This window comes from Pleurodeles waltl, chromosome 9 (assembly GCF_031143425.1).
Source record: "Pleurodeles waltl isolate 20211129_DDA chromosome 9, aPleWal1.hap1.20221129, whole genome shotgun sequence".
In the NCBI taxonomy this organism is placed as follows: domain Eukaryota; kingdom Metazoa; phylum Chordata; class Amphibia; order Caudata; family Salamandridae; genus Pleurodeles; species Pleurodeles waltl.
This window is the reverse complement of record NC_090448.1, coordinates 128,404,099-128,431,974: the sequence shown is the minus strand read 5'-3', so window position 1 is coordinate 128,431,974 and position 27,876 is coordinate 128,404,099. Positions and strand designations below refer to the sequence as shown.

The 27,876-nt window shown below is 44.5% G+C and overlaps 1 long non-coding RNA gene across 2 annotated transcripts in view; it reads left to right on the top strand.

The window, feature by feature from the left end:
- LOC138259014 (uncharacterized) overlaps positions 1 to 6,497 on the top strand; it is a 30,616-nt gene extending 24,119 nt beyond the window's left edge. Inside the window, exons 4-5 of one of the 2 annotated variants that reach the window (XR_011198623.1) lie at positions 55 to 3,725; positions 3,766 to 6,497. This is a non-coding gene — a long non-coding RNA (uncharacterized lncRNA). Of the gene's footprint in view, positions 1 to 54; positions 3,726 to 3,765 lie in introns of those variants that run through there. The other variant, XR_011198622.1, reaches the window with a different exon arrangement.
- The last annotated feature ends 21,379 nt before the right edge of the window (positions 6,498 to 27,876 follow it).

The window sequence follows — 27,876 nt, the reverse complement described above, 5'->3', positions numbered from 1 at the left end:
TGAACCATTTAATTTAATATTTTCTTGTGAAAAAACATATTTTTTTCGTTGTAGAGTGCTGATGGCAAGGAACTGGCTTTCATATATACGCAGTATTTGTGGCGAGTATGAAGAGTAGAACACAAGCTGTTGATTTCCAAACTTCTTGTGAGGCATCGATTTGGGAATAACCAGCTAATTCTATGTTGAAATTGACGAGCATTTTATAAGGAAATGTGAACTTTTAAACAGTTTCATAGAATGATGCATTGATTTGCACTTTTTGTAATTTGTCGTTTTCACAGTATGCTTTTGAAGTACTTGTGTCCGATGAAAGTAGCCAAATGGTTTCCTCCACGATAGTTTTGTGAAGACATGTGCTTCACGTTAAATTGTGGTAATATTTAAGCATTTGTGAATTTGAAGTTATTAGCATAATAACTTAAATCTTTTTGATTAACCAACACTAAGGTATTTTGCTTGCCACAAATTAAGGTAAATGCAAACAACCTTTTTTTTTTTTTTTGGAATAGCCAACAACCTATGTTTAATCTTTTTACAAAATATTTAACAATATCTTCAGTGATGATTTTATTAGTCTTGCTCAATGCATGTTCTTCTATTGAGTGATAGCAGTCTAATAACATTTCCTGTAAAATAGTAAGTTTTGCCTCTGTTTAAGAATGCAGTAAAATGTTGCCTAGCAGAACCAAGACTGTTCACTTTCTGCTGACTGTGCAGAAGAATCTGCAAAACTTTCAAGTTAATTTTACTAGGCTCATTTTGTTATTTATTTGTTAGTAATGGTCACATTTAAATAATATTCTTTGAATTTTTGTTTTCATACAGGATTTTATACAATTGTTTCCATAGCATTAGCCTTTAAAAACAACCCTTCTCGTGTTCAAGATATGAAGAAAGGTATTTGTACTGTGGGATGAGGTAGTAGGTTGTATAGTTTTAGGGTCATACCCACCGCTGGGAGATAACTATACAACCTACTGTCTTTCTCAAAGAGGCAGAAAGTCAACAACTCCTCCAGCGAAGCCCTATTATAGTGTTGTAAAGCTTTTCTTGAAAATGTGAAATTCAATGTTCTTGATCAGTGTGGCTAAGTGAATTGTTGTAGTACAGTAATTTCATTGTACACTGTCACCAGGTGTGCTAAGTACTTGTGCTATGTGTACCTCATTAAAAAATACACATTAAAAATGAGAATCTGATACAAATTATTTTCCACATACCATTTGCTCTAGCGGAGTGAGGTAGTAGATTGTATAGTTGTGAGGTAGTGATTTTACCTTGTTCTGGAGATAACTATACAATCTATTGCCTTCCCTGTAGAGTAGACTATCTTCAGCTTTATAGATGAATATCCCTATCCTACAGCATATTAGATTTCTCACTCGGTTTTAGTTACGAGTAACTGTTGCATGTTTAGAAAATAATCAATTATGCATTAAGAAAAAGCAAAGTATGACAGCTGCTGTCTTGTTTTGAGATCCTTCTTGCATACCAATGGTAAATTAAGAGAAATCTCTAGAATTGCTATTTGAACTGGCTTCCCAAGTTCAGGTAATTGTCTCAATATTTCTGAATAGTTTTATAGGACTCATGTTGACGGTTTCCATTTACCAGATTGCTGTTAAAAGACCTTTGTTTGGTAATTGTTTTTTAATTTTTGAAATTTCTTATGTGTTTAGAATTATCCTTCTTTTTTTCATTCTAGACTTTGAATGTTTTGTATCTACCTGTTTGGTTGTATTGTAATGATTTGGATAAAAGATTCATTGTATGTCATTATTCTGCACCCGTTTCGGAGAAATGATGAAGACACAGTGGGCTCCTAGGAAGAGGTAGTAGGTTGCATAGTTTTAGGGCAGGGATTTTGCCCATAAGGAGGTAACTATACAACCTGCTGCCTTTCCTATGGCTTTATTATTGCAGCCGTTTATCTTAAAAAATTACTGAATCAGACTCTTGCATGTTCATGTTTGTATAGATTAACCCTAGTATGACTTATCCAGTTAATTTATTTGCAAATTAATTAGTCTTTAGGAACTGTTACATTAAATATGTGGAGGCTATCACATTTTCACATGGCCAAAGTGTGAAACGTGTCTTCTTTTCTGAGACGAGTTGGACAACTAACCAATGACAAGCAAGAAACAATTCTTATTGTGATGAATTATCAGACTAGCGTTCAAGTTACATAAATTATCTCTTTTTTAGTTTAATGTAATTAATAAAAAGATCTCAATACAAAAATGTAATAATAAACAAGAGTGAGAAGGAAAAGAGTTTGTCTATCTTCCCAAAGATCAAGAGCTCACTTATCTTCTCAAAGATCAACAACAAACACAGGAAACAAGCTAGTTACCAATCGTATTGTCTTTATCAGAAAAGGTCCATACTCCCTACCTCTGGACACCATAAGGTGTAGTGGATAACCTCCTCCCTGTTTTTATTTTTTAAACGTACATATAAAAAAGATGCCTCACCCACCTATCTAGTTGGTGGCATGCTTCATCATAGGGGCCCACCTAGCCTGTCAAGGGTGTGCTTCAATGCCTTATTACAGTGGAGCAGGAGTTTTGTTTTTCATTGAGAGAAAGAGTGAGGTTAAACTTGTCTGCCGGATACCTGCCAAATGTGTAGTTTTAGGTGCCATTCAACAAGGATTAAAAATAGTGCTGATGTTTATGGAGGGAATAATAACCTCCTACATCCTAACTTCAGGTCAAAGCAAAAATGTTACACAAATCAAATATCACTGCATAGTACATGCGGACACCTTTTATTTGTTTAAATTCAACTAAGTTAGTATTTTGACTTCTCTGACAGATGGAATTATTGCCATTTCTTCCGATTTTGCACCCTGCACAAAAAAAAGTTTTGCTTAGCAAAAAATAAATAAATTATATAGTGTTTACTGAAGTATGGTATTAGTGTTTGCTACTGAAAGTCTGGCCCCACATTGTCATTTTGATGCAACTACATGCATACAAAGGATATGTTTTGAGGCACTTAACCAGTAATTATTTTAGTTGGATAAAATATTGCCTTTGGTTCTTTTATACACTTGTTTATGCATGTCCAATGTTGGTCCTTGAGGGGCCAGATAAGTGCAGATTTTAAGGATAACCACAAGAGATAAATATACATACATGTTTGGCTTTATTTGTGCCACATTTTCAAAGAAACCATTCTAGCCATTTTGCTCCAGCATTGTAAACCTGATGTAGGCCAACTTAAAAGCCTTTGTGATGATCCCTCACATTTCTGCTGTCATTTAAAGAACATAAAACTCCCTGACAAGTGTATTGGTGCTTACATTTTATTTGGTGGACAGCCATGCACCAATGACATTACATTTTAAAGCTTTCAGCATATAGGTTTTTGTTGTGACTAAAATATAGTTGTTTTTTTTGGTTCCGACTCATACTGCCCTCTAGTGGTCTGTTTGTGGTAATCATGTTAAAGTCTGAAAAATAACATTGTGAGCATCTATTTTAAAAGTGTAGTCAGACCCACTCTTCAACAATGAGGTACCCTTCTGTGGATCCATCTTCTGACATTTTTGTACACTTTTAAGGATTGTAAGGATTGCTTAGCACAGACTTGTTTGACACATAGACCTTAATCAAACCTTGAAACTCTACCTGTTACCTTAGTCATAGCCACAAGTGGAGCCAAGGCCAATCTTATCATGTTTGATAGCAGTCTATATCAGTGGTTCCCAACCTGTGGTCCGCGGACCCCCAGGGGTCAGTGACACATTCCCAGGGGGTCCGCAGACCTGGGCTGGGAGGAAGGCACTTCTCCAGCTGGGGCCTCTGACAAACATCTGCGTGCGTGTTTTCATATTAATTACTTCCTTTGTTGAGCAGTTTTAAACGCACTGCAAAGCTCCTTGCACTGCAAAAATAAAAGCGTCAAGCTAACTCAAGTGATTAATGTATCTGCTGGAGAGAGATGGGAGTTTTGTGTGGTGGCAGTTTTGACTCAAAGGTAGCGCAGATGGTTAATATGCCTGCTGCAAAGAATGTGTATCATGCAAAGAACAGTATTTTATGTGCATGGCACAGTGGGTTACTGCTTTTGTCACAGATTATTTTGTTACTATGCAGTTCATAATCGTAATCTAGCACAGTGAGCTGTGAACTGCCATTTAAGAGCTGCATGCAAACCGCATGGCACAAATTAGAAAGTTGTTTTTTTCCTAGTCTTTCATTTTCCTTATGCTGCTAAAAAAAAAATTGCTTGTGTAGAAATACATTCTTATTGCTAACACAGTGCTTAATGTCTGCTTGTTGTTTCCGGTGCTGAGCACCAGCACTTATTTTTGAGGGCTGGGGCTTATTCTTCTGCCTCAAGCATTTGCTGCGAGCAAAAGACATATGGGAAAGACTGAGGAAGGAAAACACGAAAAAGCTTCACAAAGGAGAAAGTAGTAAGCTGCTAGAGTGAGCTGAAGTGGCAGGGAGTGGCTTTATATGGATTGAAGAGTCCCGAGATGGCTTCAGGATTATGCTGCCTCAGTAGTCTGTGTACCCACATTTAATTGCAGCAGCCGCGTGTTTAAAAGGAGGGCTTTGGGCACTGGCACGTTTTTACTTACAAATTAAGCACTGTGCTAACGTCATCGCTAATCACTGCTGTGTTCTGAATCCTGAGTTTGTGCTTCTCCGGACCAAGCACTCTTTGAAAATGCCTACCAGTGTGGATGACATGTAAATCCTACACCTTGTAGTCCCCTGTAAAGTGCCCTGACACCCTACAGTGGTATGAGAGGTGCTATAAAACAAATGAAGTACATGTGACAGAGAGGCTAGGGAGAGATGAGAGGCCCTTATGGTTTACTTCCTTTCCCCCTCACTTATTTGTGTGAAAAAGCTTTCAGAGATCTTGCATACCTAAAAAATAAAAACAGAAATCGTCCGGAAATGTAGAATCTGACCTGAGGATTCACCTTTCCTAAATAAAACCAAACATTGAAAAGGTAGTTGCCGAGATGCAGCGCCAACCTTCCCAATAAAATGTTTCGATTTTTGCATATTTTTTCGATATAAAATAATTTTATCTTTAGTAATTTGAGTATTTGGTGTGTATTTGTTATATTTTTTGCGAATTACTGTTTTAATGTTTGAAAATTAAATTGTGCAAATTGCTGGGGGTCCCCGGCTTCCAGTAATGATTCATTGGGGTCCTCAGGAGTCAAAACGTTGGGAACCACTGGTCTATATGAAAACTGTTTGAGAACTTAGCTTGTCCTTCATGGGATTCTCTCAGATATTAATAAATACTTGAATATCTCCTGAAGCATATTTTGTCTGTCTGTAATAACTTAATTTGGCCAAAAATAGCCTTAAAAAGTATACAAACATTTTTTAAATAAAATACCCAAATAAAACAACATAAAACAACATACAAACAGCCTAAAAACAATGCAGCACCAACCATGAGCAACTAAAGATAAAATGCAATTGTATATCTCAAAGGTGAAACTACGATTAAATACTTAACAATAGTAGCACCCTCAGTCACTATGGTAGGTGCAATAAATTATTGGTGGCATAAAGGGCTGCCCTCAAACCTTCACATGGGCAGCACAGGGCTGATCCTCCCAGTGAGCTCTCTCAAAAACACAGAAGCTGCCACAGTGTTCCTGTCCTAAAATGGAAGAGAAGAGACCTCGCTCAGAGTGTAAGACCTAAGGTCAGATAAAACACTGGTTCAGCAGGTGCTAAAAACCTATAGTAATCTCGCACAGAACATTTCCTCAGTTTGTTGCACAGCCTCTGCGATGGGCAAAGCTCCAGAAAGAATAGCTTAGCTTTTAACTTGTGCCTTTTTATACTTGTGGGATCACTGAATATGGCAGACAATCCCATTGCATTTAAGGTTTTAGAGAGATAGGCCCTCATTTGGACCTTGGCAGTAAAAAACGCCTACTGCTGCGGCCGCCAAAAGACCGTCGCCGCGGCTACCAGCTCTCCGCCAGACTATGACCACAACCAGATTTCCGCCAGGAGGAAGGCAGAAATCTGGCTGTGGCCATGCCGGCAGATGGCAGTAAGGTAACACTGCTGCGAGCAGCAGCGTCACACCAGTAGACCGCTGCCGGCCGTATTATGACAAATAATAAGGCCAGGCAGTGTTCTGCTGGCGGACGCTGCTGCTGGCAGCAGCGCCCCATCCTGGCTCCTGCCAGAGGACCTCCTGCAGGTAAGTGGGTGCTCTGACGGGGGTGTGTGTGTGTGTGTGTGTGTGTGTGTGTGTGTGTGTGTGTGTGTGTGTGTGTGTGTGTGTGTGTGTGTGTGTGTGTGTGTGTGCATGTGCATGTATTGCAGGTGTGTGTTACGTGTTGGATGGGAGTGTGCATGTATGAATGTGTGAGTGCATGTATGTTATGTTTTGTGGATGCGTGTGTGCGTGCACGTTTGAAAGTGTGCGGGTGTGTGAGTGGAAGTATGCATGCGTGGATGTTTGTGAGAATGTGTGTGTGTGTGTGTGAAGGGGTGCGTGAATGAAGTGGGTGGGGAGGCATTGGGGGGGATGGAGGGGTTACTGGAGAGGGAGGGCAGAGACCCCTATCAATGACAGGGAAAGGATTCCCTGTCACTGATAGTGCCTACCGCCATGGTTTTCATGGCGGTAAGGAAGCCACTACAGGTGGAACAGTGACGGCCGCCGGGCTGGAGATATCTCCGGCCCGGCGGCTGTCACCGCCGTGGTGGTCAGAGTGGTACATTGGCAGATTGGCTTCAGCCAACCATTCAATGTCCTAATATAGCAGTAGGTACCGCAATCCTGTTGGCTGTACTTTCTGCCATTTTACCACTGGGGTCTTAATGACCCCCATAGTCCATCCATGGAGTTGAGAGACCCTTAACCAAATTAAGGCAATCGATGATGACACCCTTGCATAAAGTGACCTCAAGATTAACCCATAGCTGTAGTGGGGCCCAGATTAACTTTGTGATGCACTGTAAGCTTAGTTCAGAGTGCACAATAAAATGAGCTGAAAGGGTGAAGATGAAGTAACTCCTGCCAAATTCTATTTTCCTTGGCTAAAGGGGTGGCACCATTATGAATCCTTCAAACCTGTGCTCCATGCAGAGCATCAGAGACGCACTGGTTGTTGTATATATTCATGGGGGGTAGGGTCCCTTTCCTTCTAAAGAAAATTAAGTACTGTGCCAGCTACCCTACTGAGCTTCAAGGGTGAACTATTAAGCTGTGGTTGCCAAGATCCCATACAATTAAAGATGACTACATTACTAAGAGTTTGGCCTCTTATAATTTAGGTATGTTATTCCTATCTGACCTATAAGCTGTATGTGTGACTTCCCAAATTTTGTCACCAAGTCTAGGATACTCATTAAGGAAACTAAGGACTCAACTGGCACCCGAAGTGCTGTTGGGGTTTGAGCCAATAATACAGTGTCATCGACATATAATAATGCAGGTACCTGTGTGTGGGCGACATTAGGGATGTTGTTAGAGGCCTTGTTCAAGGAGGGACACAGCCCATTTATATAAATAACAAAGAGTAGTGGGGCCAGGATGCACCCTTGCTGCACCCCTTGGGCGAGAGGGAAAACAACAGACATTTAACCTGCCGGACCAAAACATCGTTGCGGCTAGAGTTTCGTGTGAAACCTACAAAAGGATCACTAATGCTGTCTCTACCCCAAAAGCCAATAACATCAGCCACAATTTGTTCCATTGACACAGTCAAAGGCTGTTGAAAGATCAATAAAGACCAGGTACAGTGGGCAGTGCTTGGCAGTGGTATACTTAACAACAATCAGTTTCAGATTCAAGCACTGCTACACGGTCCCCAGCCTAGGGTGGAAACCAAATTGAAAGTGACATAGGATGTTATTAACTACAGCCCAATGTTTAAGACGAGTGAAAACCACTCTACCAATTATTTTCACTGTGCTATTGATAAGGGATGGGGTGATAGCATTTAGGCAACATACAGTGGTAGATAAGGCACAATAATGAGAGATGGTTTTGTTCAAAGAATTATAAAATACATATGTGATCAGGGGTCCTCACAGGTCAATATTACATTTGATGAGGTCCATCAGTACCCCATCTGATCCTGGGGCCTTGCCACCTGGGATATGCCATATAGTGTCCTACACTTCTGCTAATGGCACAGAAAATGGTACTGGGTGGGATTTGTCGGCCCCACAGTAACTTCCCCAGACTCTTCTCATCCTCCGGATGATAGATGGTGCTAAAAAGCAAAACTCACTCTGTCTAGAATATTACAGCTCAAAAGTGGATTTACCAGGGCATCCATTTGTCTAATCTTCTTGACTGTGCCACCAAAACACCTTGCTTTTTTATACTGTGCAGCATTTTTCAGGAGCTCCTTTTCTTTTCTCTGCGATGCATACTTTCTGGCCTTTAGGGTGTTTCTATATACTTCAGGGTTTCTCGAACCTCGTCACGATCTTTCGGACTTGAAGGAAGAGCCTTCATTAACATGCAGTTAGCTGCAGAGCAGTGTCAGTCAAACCACTAGGGGTACTCCTGCTTAAACCGCGTGGGTTTTAAAAATGAGTGTCAGATGAACTGACTTAAGTTTTTATAATGGGCTAACATAACATCCCAACTTGTACGAAACGAAAAAATCTTTACCGTATTTTAAGTGTATGTGCTTTCAAATTTGAAAACATTTTAAACAAGTAAAACATGCAAGGAGGAGACAAAAGTTTAAGTGTGACTAATCCCAGTTCAACTGGCCAGATAGTTCACCGAAAGCACCTCACTGGCATTCTGCCCTGGAGTGAAAGGGAAGAATGGAATGGTGCTCCTATACTTTTACATGAGAGAAATTGGCCCTGCCACTTTAAAACTCTGAAAGTTGACTGTTACATCATGTATAGTAAGGAGTTAGTAGGGCTGTTAGGTTTTTTTGTTTCTTCTTTCAGCAATGGTTTCAAGAGCCGATACCTAGTCAAAGTTGTTTATTTACTGTAAATTCTAATTTAGTTAGGTCTTTTGGTGTTAGTTCAACATGTTAGGACAAGTGATTGTTTTATTAAAATTAGGAGCAGCGTATTGCAGTGGTTCTTAAACTATGGTCTGTGCACACCTGAAGGTTTGTGACTGCTTATAAAATTAAATATTATTAGATTAATAATGTGCATATAAAATAGAGAGGCAAAATGTGAAAATGTTCTATAAATGAAGGAATTTGATACTGGAGGCTAAACATTAAGCTAGTGTCCTGCGATTGATTTGTGGTAACAGTGCAAGTGCATCAAGCATTATAGTATGGATAACTATGGCATCTCCTACATTCTTGTTGAAATCAATTTTCTTAAATTTGAGAATTAAACATTTGTCTATTTTGTTTGATGAAAGCTTGTTATTGTATTTTTTGTGCATTGTGTTGCAGTTCAAATAATCAAAAATACTTGGGTCCCTGTCTTCCAGTAATGATTAAGTGGGGGTCCACAGAAGTCAAAAGGTTAAGAACCACTGGTGTGTTGCTAGTGTCTGTGAAGGAGTTGTTTACCTCATTCAAAAGATGATGAAGAAATGCCTTGGCTTTTCAGAAGCCTTAGGAAGCCTCAACTTAGACTGGCAGACCTGTGGGGCAGCATGGATGAGGCTGGCTAATAAATAAATATTAATCTTTCACTTACTGGTCTGGTTGTTTGCATGTAGATCCTGATGTGAACAACCCAACAGATGAGCAGTCTGAAGAGAGATTTTTGTTCTTATATATCTGGGATCATTTTGAAGCATGCTTTCAGGTGTTGCCTGCAAGGGTTTCATTTGATGACTCTTGGATTGTGCATATGCAAGAAAGCACTGAATGCCAAAATATTGTCATGGATTTGTCTAAGGGTGGACATCTATATTATTTGTCCAGCTATATATTATTTCAAAAGCTGATTCTGTTTCCCACCTGTTTTACTGGAAGGTTTTGATTATACATAGTTATCAGTTCTGTGATTGCTGACTAGTATTGTGGCGGCAGGGTGCCAATGCCAGCTCTATGAGTAACCAGCTGCAAACACACAGCAGGCTATTGGCATTAGGTGGGTCTGCCATTGAATTCTGGCACATACTTGTGTTGCTTCAGGTTTGCCATTCAAATGTAGCAATTTGAAACCGGTATTGCAAACATTCAGTTTCTGATTTTTATTTTATTTTTAAGAAGCAGTGTCCTGGGAGGGTTGCCAGTGGGTGCTATACACTTTGTTGTTAGACACTCAGTTGCTCCTCCAGACAGTTGCTGATTACATGTACCACTGTTCGAGAAGTGTTCGATTTTTGATCTCAAGTCGAAATACAATGCATTTGTTGCAGCTCACGGTTCTTGGCTTGAGCTCCTTTTAAGCACAGGTGGAATAGCCTCATGTATTTGGCCAGAAGTATTGTGAGATGGTATTTGTCCATTTTTAACTGTCCTGACTATTCTCTAGGAAACACTGTTTGAAAAGGTGAGGTATAGGAGGGTAGGTTGGAGCACTCTCCTTAGCTTGATTTTCAGCTAGAGAACGTCATGACTATATACACACAGTTACTAGAACAAATAGGTTTCACTTTTGGGACTTTGTTTAGCCAGGGGTATTGTCTTTAAAGTATGTTGTAGAGCAGTGTGGGTAATAAACCAATCATTGAAAGACAGAAAGGTATGGTCAACAAAACTGAAAATGTGACCTGAAGTCTACTGCAATGTCTGTGACAAGTGCTTAACTTATAAGCTGTTGTGAATAATAGCAAAGCCTTAATGATATGAAACTGTGTGGTGTTCCCATCTGTAACCCAGAAGGCGCTAGAACATCTGTCCTTGATTTTCCTTACATTAACTGCTTTGCCTTTCATGTATGGAAATAGGGACTCCCAGCTCTTTATACTAATAGCCCTCAGTGGGTACTGACCTTATTGTGTATGATTACTTTAGTTTGATAGTGTATTCCACTTCTGAACCACCTACTGCTGCCTCATTAATTTGGGAATAATATATTTTGGCTATTTGAGTGCAATCTTACCTGGAGTCTTTGGACAACAATGATAGATAGCACTACTCACACGCAACGTTATCCTATGACGAAGAAAATTAATGATACTTTTCAGCTTACATTACACATTGTGAGGTATGTCGTTGCAGATTTAACAGTGAGTGTTACCATCCAAATGAAGAGTAATCAGTTGATCGAACAGGGAAGGATAAACAGCTTGAGTTTATACAATTTGAATAGAATGTGTATTAAGTAAACCTAAATCTCTACAGAAGATGCATTAAAACACTGCACTATACGAACTGAGGAAAATCCAGAAAGGCTGAAAAAAACGTTACAACGTACTGGCTGCAAAGTGCTGCTTGGCGAATAGGTCATGAGTTACAGGAAATTACCAACGTGCTTGGGTCACTTGGCAGCTGTGTAAGTACCATAGAGTTGCTAACTTGGTGCACTTCTACAAAATACCATAATTTCTAGCACTCAGCTTTTTGGTTATAAATCCTTTTTATTATTTTTTTTCCTTCTAAAATGTGTTCATCCAAGTGGCTCAATTAAACACACAAAGACTGCTGTTCCTAAAAAGCATTAAGATGTCAAGTGAAAGTTCAACACGAAAACTAGTGACTGCGGACATGGAACAAGGTAAAATCATAAAGTACTTCGAAGAGGATAAACATGCCCGCTCCTTAGTTGCAAATTTGTCAAATGAGACATAACAGTCATTACATTATTCCTTTTTGCAGAATACCTTTTTGAAACTCCTCATGCAATACAATGAACCTCAAAGTTCAGGTAAAAGGGTAAACCACAGGAACAGTTGAACGGAAGGTTTACTACAGACTCACAGAGGAGGTTTTTAAAAAAAATAAAAACACTGCCGATAAACTACTCCAACAAAGACAGCTTCAGTCTTCCCCCACATTCCTTGCCCAATCCAGGTCAGAACATTAGGAATATGTACCCGTCTTTTGCAACCAGGAAAACAGGAACGTTGATTTTTTTTTTTTGGTCCTCCAAGTTTAGCAGAATTCGATCTCCCAAAAACATGAGAAACAAAAAATAAATGAACCACAACTAACATAAATACCAACCTTTGGATAAAGAAAGCGCTCAGCCATTTGGCAATAGCGTCCTGCAATCAGTAAGCAGCCTGAGCTCTGGCTGCCTGCAGGCAAAAACAAATGCAGTTCTGCAGCCACTCTGAAATATCCAGACTTTTCTTCATGGTTCTTGATGGGGGGAGGGTGGGATGGATGGAAGAAATTTATGTTTTCTGAAAAAGGTGATCCTGGGTGTTTCTGACTGCAGAGTGCATGCCAAGAGCTGGATGTATTTTGGTAACGTGCCCTGCAGGGGATATCAGTTTCTTGGTGATGCTTGAATGCTAGGTAACACCTCTGCTGCATGCAAGGCTCTGTACACATCTGACATGGAAACAAATTGAAAGTGCATTGCTACCAAAGATATTAACTCACTTCTGTTTCAGTGCTGCAGTGTCTGGCACTTCTCTGTTCACCACAGAGATCTGCACAAACATGTCCAGTTGCTGAACACAGGCAGCAGTCACCAGGTACATGCAAGCTGTGAATGTCACCAAAAGAAGAAGAGAGAGAGAGAGATAAGAATTACAGCTGTTTTGAAGTCGGAACAACTAAAAATGGGTTTAATCACTCACGTAAGACCCAGAGGACGGGAGCAGTTGTGGGCGTTCAATATTGAGTGACGAGACATCCCAACATTATTCCGTAATTATAATCATGTCCTGTTTTACGTAAAATTGTGACTATGCTATTCATGTTCACAACGGAGCTGGAGGTGCGGGAAAGATGGCAGCAACAACATGAGAAGGCGAGAGCAAGGATGCATTAAAATATAGGTGCCAAAGCTGAACACGCACCCACAGTGTAACACAAGCAGGAAAGATCTACAAAAATAGTCCCCCCAAACAAAGAAACAACCGTAAAGAAACGGTACTGGGTCCCTGCTCTGGGAGGAAATGAAAGACAAAAAACGAGGGCCACAGAGGAAGGAATGACCACTAGCAAGCATGTATTTCTAAAGAACACGGAAACAAATGAAAAAGCAGTGGGCAGGCTTTAAGCCCACAAAGAAGTATACTCTAAAAGATCTACAACAGGTCTCAAAAGCTCAACCTAAAAAGGGAGATGGCTTCAGATTACTGTGGGTGATTTATAAATTAATCTGTTCCATTCGTCCACATTTTTACTAATTGTGTATCAGATATGGGGAACCCTGTGTTTTTCTAGCACATGGTGCATCTGCTTTGATGACCCCGGCCGCATGATATAATTTGTATGAGAGACTTTTATTGTGTTTGGTGAAAATAAATGATAAAGAGGTTGGGGTGAACGATTGGTGTCGGTAGACAAAACATTAATTCACTTGTCTAAAGTTTGTAGGGATTTGAAGAAAGCAGCATAGCAGGGGAAATGAGTTCTGTTCTGAAATGTACTGCTTTTGCTCCTGTGCTCCACTCCTTTTTTTTCATTTATTTTGTCACATCATAAAACAAGGAAGTGTGCAACAATTATAAAGAATAAGTACCATCTTATAATAAAATGTACGCATCCTAACAAGTCTCAGATAATTTTGTATCCCTGATTTGTTTCCTTGTATCTCTCCCTGCTGCTGTTTTGTCTTACAGCTTGTTAACAACTCTCCAACTCAATTTTTTGTTTAGTTAAGTATCTAATAACAATTGTCTCATAAAAATATATTGAATCTATCCTCTTTTAGGATATAGACATTCAGTATCCTACATCAGCCTCCCCTTCTGCCAGTTCATATATATTGGAAGATTAGAATCTTTTTACTTCATGTTGAGTGATACACATTTAATTAGAGATAAAACATAAAAAGTTACTCTCATGGGGGGTGGGGGCGATCTTGTATTCCAGAACGTGATAGAAAATTTTGAGAGTTTGGTTCTTTTCCTCATCAAGTCAAACTTCTTAGAGCCGGTTTACCTGCCACTGTTTTCTTGGCCATCTAAATACAGACATAGCATGTAGTGCTCGAGGAATTGCAGGGTAAGCTAGGAGGAGCGGTGCCTGCGCTTAATTGATGACCACTTTTTCCATGACATTTGGGGTTTCGATTTAGAAGTCCCATTTTAATCTGCCCATTATTCCCAACATTCTCATAATTATTGTTGTACAGATGTACACGAAGTGCTTGAAAGAGAAGTAAAACGCTTGGACGAGATCATCATCCTATTGATTTTCTGCTTTGGACAGATTAATTGTATTCCATCTTTCACTTCAGTTTCTAAACTACAGAGGGGTCAGTAGAAACCTATTGATTGCATTTGTGACATATCTTTACATCAGGGGACATACAGAAGTTGTGTAATTTAGACTACGCCCAGGATCATCCACCATTCCTCTACATCATTTTTAAATATTAACACTAGAGCAGTTGTCTGGACGTTTGATAAATCCCATCACTATATTTACTTGAATGCCTCAGGACTACAGTTAAAGCTTCAGTAAATATGTATTGGCTAAGCCCAAAGGTCTGCCTTGAAATTAAACGTTTTTAATTGATTGTGTGGGTATTCTGTTGTATTGCAGCATTTATATTGTGCTTAGTACCCCTCTTTGTGGTGCTGAAGTGCTTGCCCACATTGGTAGCATGTTATATTGGGTAGGGCATCTGGTTGGAAAGATGTTTTCTTTGTTTTGATGCTATGTGGGAAGTGTTTCCATGTCATGCATGATGATCAAGGTGCAGTTATCGGGATATAGGATGCAGCGCCTGGCATTGGGCTAGATGTTGAAGCGTGTAAGACAGATGAACAAGTTCATGGTTTTCAGTGTGCTGGAAGTTTTGAACAGCTGCCCAGATCCACTTCTGGTATTCCTTTCGATTTATAGTCTGGCTTAATTGGTTAAGTACTGGATTGTCCATTCTGACATTCTATGTAACATGTTCCTGAAGTGGCATGGTGGGAGGGAAGAAGAAGTGGAGAGCTCTATTGGATTGGGCGTTGTTACAATAATCTCATATCTGTGTGTCATTATGAGTTGTAAAGAAATGATCAGAGTATTTAGATATTTAGTACCCGCAGTGGTTGACTGTATTAAAGTACTCGGATTGGTCCAGCAGTGTGAGACGGATCTCGTCAGTTATTTAGTGCCTCTTCATTCGGTGGTGTTTTTGTTTTTGACTGTACAGTACTGCGGTTGTACAGTTATCTAGGAAACAGCCATGTTTTCAATTTTCTTCAGAAGTGTTTATGCTCCTGGGTGCTTCTAATGCTGACTAGTAGTGAGTTCCAAAGTTTGGCGGCTTAGAAGAATCCTTGTGATAGTATTTTTAGAGAGTTATATTTTGCGTATTATGTATGCCTATGTGCAGTTTTAGGCTATAGAACATAAGGGTCCGTCCAGAAAGAGCTGGAGATGTCCCCTTCAGGAGTAGGCTCCCACTCCGCTCCCAGCATCTTTTTTTCTTTCTTTTTGTTTTACTTTGGGGGATTTGCAAAGCTTGGTTAATTGAACACACTGCTAGCCATCTCTAGTATGTGCCTTATATATAAGTTCCTTAGCATAGGTATGTAGTAGGCTACTGCAGAAAATGATCACCTCATCTCAAGTCCTAGTCCCGACTGAACGCCTGAAACCTGCCTCTTGTTCTGTACTAACTCCAGTGCTGTTTTCCATTCTAGCACCAAAACCGCAATGGTAACTCTTTGATTGATTCCTGTTCAGACGTTGGTAACTAAAGAGGATCTGGTGCCAACTGCAGTAACTGCCCCCATGCTGTATTCTTCTTGACTCTGAGGTTATGCTGCGACTCCACTACAGCATACCTAGCTTTGGTAAGCCTGATTCAGCCAATACATTCCAGGTCGGCGGAGCCACCTTCAAAGGCCATCTTTTGGTTCTGATTCTGACCAGATTTTACCACCACCTGGTGATAACTGGGGATGATGGGAATCATTTGCCCCTCCTGCATTATGATGATGACAGTTTATACATGGATTTGCAGTGGACATGATACTGGATTGAATTTCCCTGCCAACAAAAGTGAGTGGTACCTCTGCTGTGATAAATAGACATGGTGCTGAGGTCCTCGACTTACACCTACCTAAGTTAAGACAGGTTTGCTCATGTAAGTTCTTGAAAGTGAACCCTATTCCTCTTAGCTTTTCCCCCTTTCCATTGAATCTGCAACTGACTCCCGTATAAGCACTTTGTCAAAGCCTTGCTTTAGTCCACCGATGAGCAGGCAGGTGGCCAGATGCCACAGACCTGCACCATGTGACCCTGATTTTTTTATGCAGCATCCTGCTCCTGAGAGTTTGAGGTACAAGCTACCACCAGAAAGGTGAATCTTAATTCATATCCCACGACCCACTCCTTTCAGACAATTTCTTCCATCAGTTTTGCCCCTTCCAAGGCTACTTCACCTGGCTGGTAAATAGGCAACTTCAAGACTTCCAGCCATTACTGCAGTCACCCCAGTGCTTTCTGGGACTGGGTAAGGCAAACAATGTGCAGATCATAGGGGACACTGATCTGATACCTCCCTGTGGCATCTGCCTCCATGCTGCTTAGGCTTGCTGTTTGTGGTGCACAACCACCCCGTGGCAGGCAGGAACATTTTCTCGCATGGTGGCAACCCATCATATCCAACGGATCAGTCCTTCATGTCGTCCAGGAGTGCTGTGCCATTCCAGTACTTTCCGGCCCAATACAACTTCATTCCACTTCAGAGCGGCTTACAGACTACCTGCTATCAACTTTGGTGCAAGCTTTGTTGTCCAAAGGACCATCTAAAGGCATCTGGACTTTGATATTGGGACGAGTTGTCACTTCCACTATGTTGTGTACCAAAGAAGGGTGGAGGCCTTTGCCTTATTTCAGATCTTCGCCCTCTGAATGCCTTTTTGCGAAAAGACAAATTCACAGTGCTCAGTGCTCGCCCAGTTTGTCTGCCCTGGATCTAGGTGTTTGGTTGGTAGCCTTGGAACTGCAAGAAGTATTATTGAGTATCCTCCCGCTGTTCCACAAATATTACCTGCGGTGCAGGGTCGTCTAATAGTATTTTCAATTTGCTGTACTTTCTTGCGGCCTTACCAGCGCCACTTGGGTGTTGCCAAAAGTGACGGTGTTCGTTGCCTATCGTTGGAGGTTGGGGGGATACGGATACCAGTTTTCTTCTAAATCCATGGCTGTCTGTTAAAGGCATGCTTGCCACAGCGAGTTGTAGATCACGTCTAGATAACTGTGGGCCTCCAGCCATAGTTTGGGTTCTCTATCAGTCAACAAGTTGAAGTCACACCTGACTCTTTCGCAGAGACTTTCTTTAACAAGAGATGTGTTTGTCTCTGTGCAGTTTTGGGTTTTTCCTCCATTGCAGTGAGTCTATGACATTCAGGCTATCATCGTGATGATTGTTTCTGCCACAGTCCTGTATCTTGAGGAGATCATCCCTGAAACTTTTTGGCCTGTTTGTGGGCCTAATGCTATTAGCTAGGCCCAAAAGAGCTTTATCTTTTACATTGATTGCACAAAGTTCATCTGGTGGACTATCAGCTTTTTTGTGGGATTCTCTGGGGGCAAAGAAAGATTCGACTGTGCAGAAAATGTCACTGTCCAGATGCACATTCTTTGGAAATGCATTGACCAAAGAGCAGCCTCCAAAAGGTCTGAGGGCTCAGTCCACCAGGGTTGCTGCCACTGCTAGCACGTGAAGTGCCGTCCCTGACAGCAGTCAGGCCACACCTTGAGTATTTCGCATGTTCAGAAAGCACTTTTGTCTTGACAGCCAGGTGTAACGAGAAAGGCATTTCTCCAGTATGTTTTGGTCTAAGGCCACTTTGGGAGGTACTGCTTTGGTATCTATTCTAAATTTGAGAAATCAATGGTTATAAGTATCCATCAGAAAGTCAGGTTGCTTACCATCAGTGATGTTCTTTTTGGAGCATACTCTATCTAGCAGCAGATTCCTCACTGCCTGAACACCGCACCATTCTGTGGAGTGGCATCTTGCACTATCCAAAAAGGTCCCAAATGAGCATTCTGCACACTGGTAGCTCCACTTGTTTTCTGCTTGCATCAGAGGGCACAGAAAGTGTTGACCAAGAAACGGACAGTACATAGTGGAGGTGGTGCCTATATGTTGCACTGCACCATCTAGTGATGTGCAAGTGCATTGTACTGAAATCTTCCAAATCGAGTCTGGCAACTGGAGCATATTCTATTGGTGGAGAATAAGTGGTTAGGTAGATTACCCACCAGAAAGAGCAATGCCAGTCAGTAGCAACTTGTTCCTCCAGTTTCTCCAAACTGACAGGTGATACGAAGTGTTATTCAAAGTGAGTGGGTGCTGAATAACAACACCAGCTTCCAACATGGACAGTATGCATGGATTTGGGTCAGAGCAAACACATTAAACACACAGAGTCCAAATCACAAAGAGTTATGACCCCCCCCCCCATTTTCAGATGCAAGGCTGACTTGCCAACGTACCACAATGAGGCACAGTACCCATGCAGATAGTATCAATAGTGCATAGTAATGCTCAGTGTCTGTTAAGACTTACATAACATAGACCTGTATTTTTCATGGTTTATTCTGTATGAATTGCTTAGTTCACAGGTTGCGTATATTGCAGAAAACATGTATTCATTGTTGCAAAGAATCCAGTTTTGGAGGAAATATACAAGTTTGTCATTATGTGGAATACAAAGTAGAAAGGCACTTCTGCCATGTTAAGTGAAAAAACGTGAAATCTGTGAAGAATATTTGAAAGAGGTGCTTTGATTTCAAAAAGAAAGTGGATCCAACCTACAGACCTGTTAAGACTTTTATGCACTATTAGCTGATTACACTACATTGTTTGTCATTTCAGTTGTGTATTCAGAAAAAGTATTTTCCTTCAGTCATACCCTATAACAAGCAGCATTTGGACCTTTCATCTCCCGCTCCCTAACTTATCAGTGAACTGTTCCTAAACCAGATGAAGGATAAATTCCAAACCCTGTACTGAAGGATCCCTAAAGTAAATGCATTGTTTAAACTAATTCTCCACCCATCCACATTGGAAAACATACCCTAACTCAGTTATTTGGGTTTCACATCTCTTTGGAGAAAGACTCAAAACCACAGTTCCATAGTTTTTTGGCTTACCTTCAAAGAATAGAGTTTCAGAGTTAAGATGTCTTCTGCTAAAAACAGAAGAGAAGCGGCAAAGCAGGGCAAAGAAGAAGACTTACCACCTCCAACATCTGAAAATATTTCTCCATCCCTTCAGGAAAAAAGAAAGTTTTCCTAAAATGTATCCATTGCAATACATACAGCATCAAACTGTCAAGAGGTACGTTGAAGAAATAATCACATGGCACATCCTCTATTTGGAGACACCTGGAAACCATACATAGCAGGGCATATCACAGCATGATAATAAAGAGGGAAGGTGGTACATTAGCAGCAGCAGCTGGACCACCTGTGGGACCCTTACCTCTTGACAAGATGGTTACCATCCCCGGTGTTTCACCAACACTAGAAGACATGTTCACTCAGTGTAGCAAATGCCCAATAACAGTTGCACTGAAAATGTAATCTGTTGGTCTGTTTATGGATGCTGGCAACAAGAATAATTCTTATTTTTTTTTTCACCTCACCAGTCCATCTTCCATTCCTCTTTAAACACAAAGCAAATATAAAATAGATTAAGTGTCTGAATATGGGTGTGTAAATGGATGCATGAGTAGCTGTACAGATGGCTGACTTTGTGTGTGAGTGGATATGTGAATGAGTGTATCAGTGCCTCCATGGGTGTGTCCCTGGATGTGTAAGTTGCTGTGTGGGTGGGTCACTGGGTGTGCTAGTGACTGTATAGATGTCTGAATGGGTATGTAAATGGCTGGATTGTGAACTAGCTGTGTTAGTGGCTGTGTAACTGTGCAAGTGGCTCTGTTAGTGGTGGATACATAAGTGTGTGAGTGCCTCTGTCACTGTCTGACTGGGTGTGTGAGTGGCTCTATGCCTTGAGCTGTATGGGTGGGTGACTGGGTGTATAACTGGGTGGGTGTGTAAGTGCACATGTAGCTGACTTAGTGCTAGGTACAGGAATAGCTGTATTTGTGTGTCTGGGCGTGAAGGTGCCTATATTGGTATGTGTGAATGACTATGTGAGTGGATGTATAGGTGAGTAAATAGGTGTGTGAATGGTTTTTTCTGGGTTTGTGATAGAGTGTGTCAGTGACTGTCTATATGACTAGTGAATACGTACATTCTTTTGTAGGAGTAACTGGATGTGTAAGTGCCTGGCTGACTGTGAGTGAGTGCAAATTACATACTATAGGCAGGCACCGACATCTAATTTCAAACACATTCATTCATACTTGTTTAATAATACAACTGTATTTTCAGTATAGCAATTCCTCTATCTCCTTTACTGCTCACTATTTTTTGACTTAGGGGGTCATTACAACATTGGCGGTAAATGCCGCTTTCCGCCGTTCAGAAGACCGACAACACACCGCAGCGGCCACGGAATTCCGCCACAGCTATTACGACCCACAACTCTGAATCAGCCAAAATCTAGACACCCACACAAGTCCGCCACACCAAAGGTCCGTGATAAATTGGCGATAACAAAACCGACACCGTCACGCCAACAGGAATACGCCCACACTATCACAACCCACGAATCCACGCTGCCGTCTTTCAACCTCGGTATTCCATTGGCGGTACACACCACCGTGCTCAAAATACACACACATTTACAAAACACTACCACATTGGACAAATCGAAATACACACACCTGATACACATACACACGCCACTCCCACACACCCAATACAATATTAAACCCACACCCACATTACCCACAAAGCCTTATGACCACAGTTGCGACTGAAGGCCAGAGAGTGACACCACCATCTACAAACTAGCATCCACAGGCACTCCACACAATCACTCACACAACATCCACGCACAAAACACCACACACCCCTAAACATCACCCCACACATCACAACACACACCACCCCACACATCACCCACACCACCCCATGGCACAGCAAAGACACACCAGGTTTTCTGAGGAGGAGCTTAGGGTCATGGTGGAGGAAATCATCCGGGTAGAGCCACAGTTTTTTGGAGCACAGGTGCAGCACACCACCATAGCTAGGAAGATGGAGCTATGGCGCAGAATGGTGGACAGGGTCAATGCAGTGGGACAGCACCCAAGAACACGGGATGATATCAGGAAGAGGTGGAACGACCTATGGGGGAAGTTACGTTCCGTGGTCTCAAGACACCAGATTGCAGTTCAGAGGACTGGCGGCGGACCCCCACCTACTCCCCCAGAACTAACAACATGGGAGTAGCAGGTGTTGGCTATACTGCATCCTGAGGGCCTCGCAGGAGTAGCTGGAGGAATGGACTCTGATAAGGCAAAGCTTTCACTACTTCATCCCCCACCCTACCTGCATGCTATCACATACCCCCACTCTCGCCCTCACCCCATCACTCCAACTCCTCACATATGTTCCACTATCACAAACCACACGTCCCAACACCGAGCCCTGCATGCAACAACAGAGCAATGGACACCCATCACCAATGCATGGCCACTGCACATACCCACACACACCCATAAACATTTAGCACACACGGTCCTACACAAGAATACAAGTACTGGGGTACAGGGTCACTCACCCATTGCACACCATGGCACACACAGATGTAATAATCATGCCTTTACACCCCTGCAGGACCCCTACCCACCGTCACCAGACAGGAGGTTCCAGACATGTCCACTCCACCCACAGAAGAGGCCCACAGTGATGACAGCAGCTCTGTCCAACTGGATCTAGATGACCAGCCTGGCCCATCTGGGACCTCGGGACAGTCCGTTCCCCTCACACTGGCACAAGCCACAACAGAGCCTCCCCCCTCTGGAAACACCAGCACAGCACCCACCTAGCAGGCCCATACCTCTGTCCCCAGGACACGTCAAGCAGCCGTGTGTTAGCCGGGAACCCAGGCTAACCTACCACCCCAACAACACCAGGGACCTGGGGGCAGTGGCAGTGGGCACACGGTTCAGGGGACAGAGGCACAGGAACACAGGGGAACTGGGAGGGCTGCTGTGCGACAGGGGGAGGACAGGCCCAGGGAACCCACACTCTCCACGAGGCCCTCTCCAACGTCATGGGAGCCTACCACCATTCCCAGGAGACGATGGCAACGGTACTGGCCAAGTTTCAGGAGACCCAGTGGCTGCAGGAGGAACAGTATTTGCGGTTCAGGGAGGAACTCAAATCCATCAATACCACCCTGGGCACCATTGTAGGGGTGCTAAAGGAACTCGTCAACACCAGGAGGGACACTGTGAGACAACAAGGGGCCCCTGACACTAGCCTGGACGATGAACTGCCCACCACCTCCGCCGGCGCTAGTGGACAGGAGGCACCGCCACAGGACCACGACACCAGCACCCCACCCCCTGCAGATGGAGAACCACCCCGCAAATGGTCCCTGAGATCCAGGACAAAGACAGAGAACAATGCCAAGACCCCCGCCAAGAAATGAGACCACCCTGATTGTCATCCTTCTGTCCCACTTTGTCACCCTTTCCATCCTTAAACTGCCCCAGCTCCACTTCCTATGCCCCCTTGGACAATGCACCTGTGAGACCAATAGACTGGACTCTGCCATGGACATTCCTCCACCATCACCCCTGACCATTTTATAACCCCCCTCCACTATTTAGCACTTAAATAAACACCCTTAAATCACAAAACTATCTGGAGTCAGTCTGTGCTTTCGAAAATGTGTATTTGCAATAACTGTGGAAAACTGCTATATCCATTGTATTGTCAACATACCTATGTCACACAGCTCTAGTCCATGAGGAAACAAAGCAGATGTTACACAGTGGGACCCACATCTGTGAAATTGAAAGGGAAAGTGACAACTCAGGGTCCATACACTGGGGGAAAGTGACATACAGATGAGAGGTAGAACAAGGGTATCAGATGTAGCTGGCAGTGATGTCTTCTTAGCTGTGTCTTACTGGAAGTATTGATGAATCACTGTTTCTGTTGTCGATATCCTCTTCTTCTGCTTCCTTGTCTTCACTGTCCACAGGCTCCACAGCTGCCACAACACCTCCATCTGGACCATCCTCCTGCAGAAAAGGCACCTGTCGTCGCAAAGCAAAGTTGTGAAGCATACAGCAGGCCACGATGATCTGGCAAACCTTCTTTGGTGAGTAGGATAGGGAACCACCTGTCATATGGAGGCACCGGAACCTGGCCTTCAGGAGGCCGAAGGTCCTCTCTATAACCCTCCTAGTTTGCCCATGGGCCTCATTGTAGTGATCCTCTGCCCTTGTCCTGGGATTCCTCACTGGGGTCAGTAGCCATGACAGGTTGGGGTAACCAGAGTCACCTGCAAATGTCGAGGGACAACTGTTAGACACACACTAACTCTTAGGCATACCCCCAGACACCTAGTCACACTGTATAGGGTCCATGTCCTCACCTAATAGCCACACACGGTGCCTCTGGAATTGCCCCATCACATAAGGGATGCTGCTATTCCTCAGAATGTAAGCGTCATGCACAGAACCAGGAAACTTGGCATTCACATGGGAGATGTACTGGTCGGCCAAACATTCCATCTGCACATTCATCGAATGGTAACTCTTCCGGTTTCTGTACACTTGTTCATTCGGCTGGGGGGGACCAAGGCCACATGTGTCCCATCAATGGCACCAATGATGTTGGGGATATGTCCCAGGGCATAGAAGTCACCTTTCACTGTAGGCAAATCCTCCACCTGAGGGAAAACGATGTAGCTGCGCATGTGTTTCAGCAGGGCAGACAACACTCTGGACAACATGTTGGAGAACATAGGCTGGGACATCCATGATGCTATGGCCACTGTAGTTTGAAAAGACCCACTTACCAGGAAATGGAGTACTGACAGGACCTGCACTAGTGGGGGGATTCCTGTGGGGTGGTGGATGGCTGACATCAGGTCTGGCTCCAACTGGGCACACAGTTCATGGATTGTGGCACGGTCCAGTCTGTATGTGACAATTACATGTCGCTCCTCTATTGTCAACAGGTCCACCAGTGGTCTGTACACCCGAGGATGCCGCCATCTCCTCACCTGCCCCAGCGGACGTGCTCTATGGAGGAGAACAGCGAGCAAAGAGTCAGCCAACTCTGAGGTACGAAAACACAACTTTATTCCACATTTATTTAAATCCGCTATGTGCCTGTATTAGTGTGTATGCAAGGCCTAGATATGTGTGACGCATTTAAGATTAATGCCTTGTGGCCCCCTGAAATGGCGGCTGCCTGACCTGTAATGTGGGACAAGGGGATATGAGGTAACTGCACTGGCGTTGTACACCGTCGATTGGTTAACATTGGACCCTATGGGTCCCAGGAGCCAATGGCGATGTACGCCGGCGATGAAGGTACTCACCGCCGCAGACGTGACCGCCATTTTCTCTCTGTTCACTCACTTGATTCCTGACCTTTGATAGGAGAGGACCTACACTGCAAGTGCTGCTGTGACCTCAGTCTGGAAGAGACAATGGCTCATGTGTCTGGGGAAAGGGCCCCTGCCTTCAGCACGGAGGAGTTGGAGAAACTAGTGGATGGGGTCCTCCCCCAGTACATGCTACTCTATGGGCCTCCAGACAAACAGGTGAGTACACTGTGAGCATGCTGAATGGGCAATGCCTGTGTGGAGTGTTGTGGATGGAAGATAGGGGGGGAGAATGAGGCGTGCATGAAACGACGGTGAGTGCATGTGCGTCATGGCAAGGGTAGGGATGCGCGCCAATGATTGTGACAGTGCGGATGGTTATATCTTCTCCTTTTCCCCTGTACTATTCCTGTAGGTCAGCACCCACCAGATGAAGGATATTTGGCGTGCCATCGCCAAGGAAGTCCGGACCCTGGGGGTCCATCGCAGATGGAGCACCCACTGCCGTAAAAGACGGGAGGACATTCACCGCTGGAGCAAGAAGACGGTGGAGGTCCAGCTGGGGATGGCCTCCCAATGTGGGAGGGGTGCCCGTCGCACCATGACCCCCCTGATGTTCTTAATCCTGGCAGTGGCGTATCCGGAGTTGGATGGGCGCTTGAGGGCATCACAGCAGCCACAAGGGGGTGAGTACACTCTCATTCAGCTGATTCTGCGCGCATTGGAGGTGTCTGGGTGGGGGAGGTGGGCTGTAGGTTCCCCTAGGCCAGGGTGAGTTTAGTAGGCAAGGTCCCTTCGTAAGGCAGGCCATGTTGCACTCCACCCTACCTGTGTTCAGAGCCAACTACACCTAGTCAGTCTCCTGTGACTTCCATGTGTGCAGCAATCGGGCATAGGCCTTGTACCCCATGTCCCTGTGATTAATTAGGGAACTCAAAGTGCACGGCGTAGTGCAGGGGGCTTCTGTGTCTAGTGTCCGCTAACAGTAGCGGTATTGCATGCACTCAACATATCTTTCTTCTGTCTTCCCCCCCTTTTTGTGGTCTCCCTGTTCTTGTGTGCATTAGCATCATCAGGCGGAGGAGCAGTGGCACCGGAGCAGGAGGGAGCTGCATCCCACATGGCCCTGGAGGGCGACACAACGGATTCTGAAGCCACCAGTGGGACGGAGGGCGAGGGGAGCTCCACGCCGGGGACAGGAGCTGTCTGGAGAAACTCCTCTGATGGGTGCTCCTTTGCGGTGGCGGGCCCTGTTTGCCCGCCGCATCTACAGGTACAGCCGCCACCACCCCTACCAGCACCGCCCTCCCAGCAGCCCCTCAGCGTGTACCCCGTGGCTGCTCACTCAGGAGGGTGGGCATCTCCTTCGCCCCAGGCACCTCAGCCCCTGCCCCTGTCACCCCTGCTGCCCTCAGTGAGGAGGCCATTGACCTCCTCATGTCCCTCACTGTTGGGCAGTCTACCATTTTGAATGCCATCCAGGGTGTAGAGAGGCAGTTGCAACAGACCAATGCATACCTGGAGGGCATTCATTCTGGTCAGGCAGCCCAACAGAGAGCTTTTCAGACTCTGGCCTCAGCACTGATGGCAGCCATTGTCCCTGTGTCCAGCCTCCCCCCTCCAACTTCCTCCACCCAGACCCAAACACCTGTACCTCAGCCTATCCCACGCACACCCTCAGACCAGCATGCACACACCTCAACACACAAGGGAAGCTCTGGCAAACATAAGCACCACACATCCCACAGGCACTCACACAAGCATCATACCCATGCAGACATACCAACATTCACTGCCTCCACTGTGTCCCCCTCCTCCTAGTCTCCGTCCTCCCTCCCTGTCTCGTCTACACTCACACCTGCATGCACTACATTTTCAGTCACTACGTCTATCACCAGCACAACCATCACCACACCCCGCTCACAAGTACTCATACTCACCACCTCCACTACCATTCACACATCCCCTGTGTCCTCTCCCAGTGTGTCTGTGAGCCCACCTCCTAAGGTACACAAACACAGCCACACACCCACCCAACAGCCATCCACCTCATGACAGCCTCCAGCCCATGCACCTTCACCCAAAGTCAGCAAACGTACACCTCCTACAACCACTACCTCTTCCTCCACTCGCAAACCCCCTCCATTTACCCGTCCCAGTGTGTCCAAAAAACTTTTCCTGTCCAACCTTGACTTCTTCCCCTCACCTCTCCCACCCCTTCAGTCCCCTAGGGCCCACCTTTTCAAGTCCCAACCCAGCACCTCAGCCACCTCAGCGGGAACAGTGGTGCCAGTAGTAACCGGCTTCTGGAGTGGGCCAGGCAGCAGGGCAGCCAGTGTGCCAAGGAGCCAGACCACTGACAGTCCCCCACCTCAGAAGCATAAAAAGTTGCCCACTGCCCGGCGGGAGAAAGGCAAAACATCTGCCACCGAAGGCTCTCCCAGGAGTACAGTTGGAAGTGGGAAGACAGCTGCACCACCATCCAAGGTGGGGAAGGGGCACAGAAAGAAAGGCAAGTCATCACAAACCTTCACGGCGGACAAGACCACTACCAGCACCGCTGCCAAGGACACCGCCGCCACCAGCACCGCTGCCAAGGACACTGCCGCCACAAGCACCGCTGCCAAGGACACTGCCGCCACAAGCACCGCTTCACAGGACACCGCCGCCACAAGCACCGCTTCACAGGACACCGCCGCCACAAGCACCGCTGCCAAGGACCCCACCGCCACAAGTACCGCTGCCAAGGACACCGCCGCCACAAGCACCGCAGGCCAATGAGCGCCAAAAGCTCAAACGCTACTAAGGCCGCCACGAGCAGGATGAAGCACTCTTGGCACAAAGCCCCCTCCAGAACCAGTGGAGATTAACATCCACTAACTCAGTCCTTGGCAGGATGAAGAACTCTGGGCACAAAGCCCACTCCAGAACCAGTGGAGATTTACATCCACTACCTCAGTCCTTGGCAGGATGAAGCACTCTGGGCACAAAGCCCCCTCCAGAACCAGTGGAGATTTATATCCATTACCTCAGTCCTTGGCAGGATGAAGCACTCTGGGCACAAAGCCCCCTCCAGAACCAGTGGAGATTTACATCCACTACCTCAGTCCCTGGCAGGATGAAGCACTCTGGGCACAAAGCCCCCTCCAGAACTAGTGGAGAAAGGCATTGGGCACAAAGCCCCCTCCAGAACCAGTGGAGAAAGACATCCACTACCTCAGTCCTTGGCAGGATGAAGCACTCTGGGCACAAAGCCCCCTCCAGAACCAGTGGAGATTTACATCCTCTACCTCAGTCCTTGGCAGGATGAAGCACTCTGGGCACAAAGCCCCCTCCAGAACCAGTGGAGAAAGGCATCCACTACCTCAGTCGTTGGCAGGATGAAGCACTCTGGGCACAAAGCCCC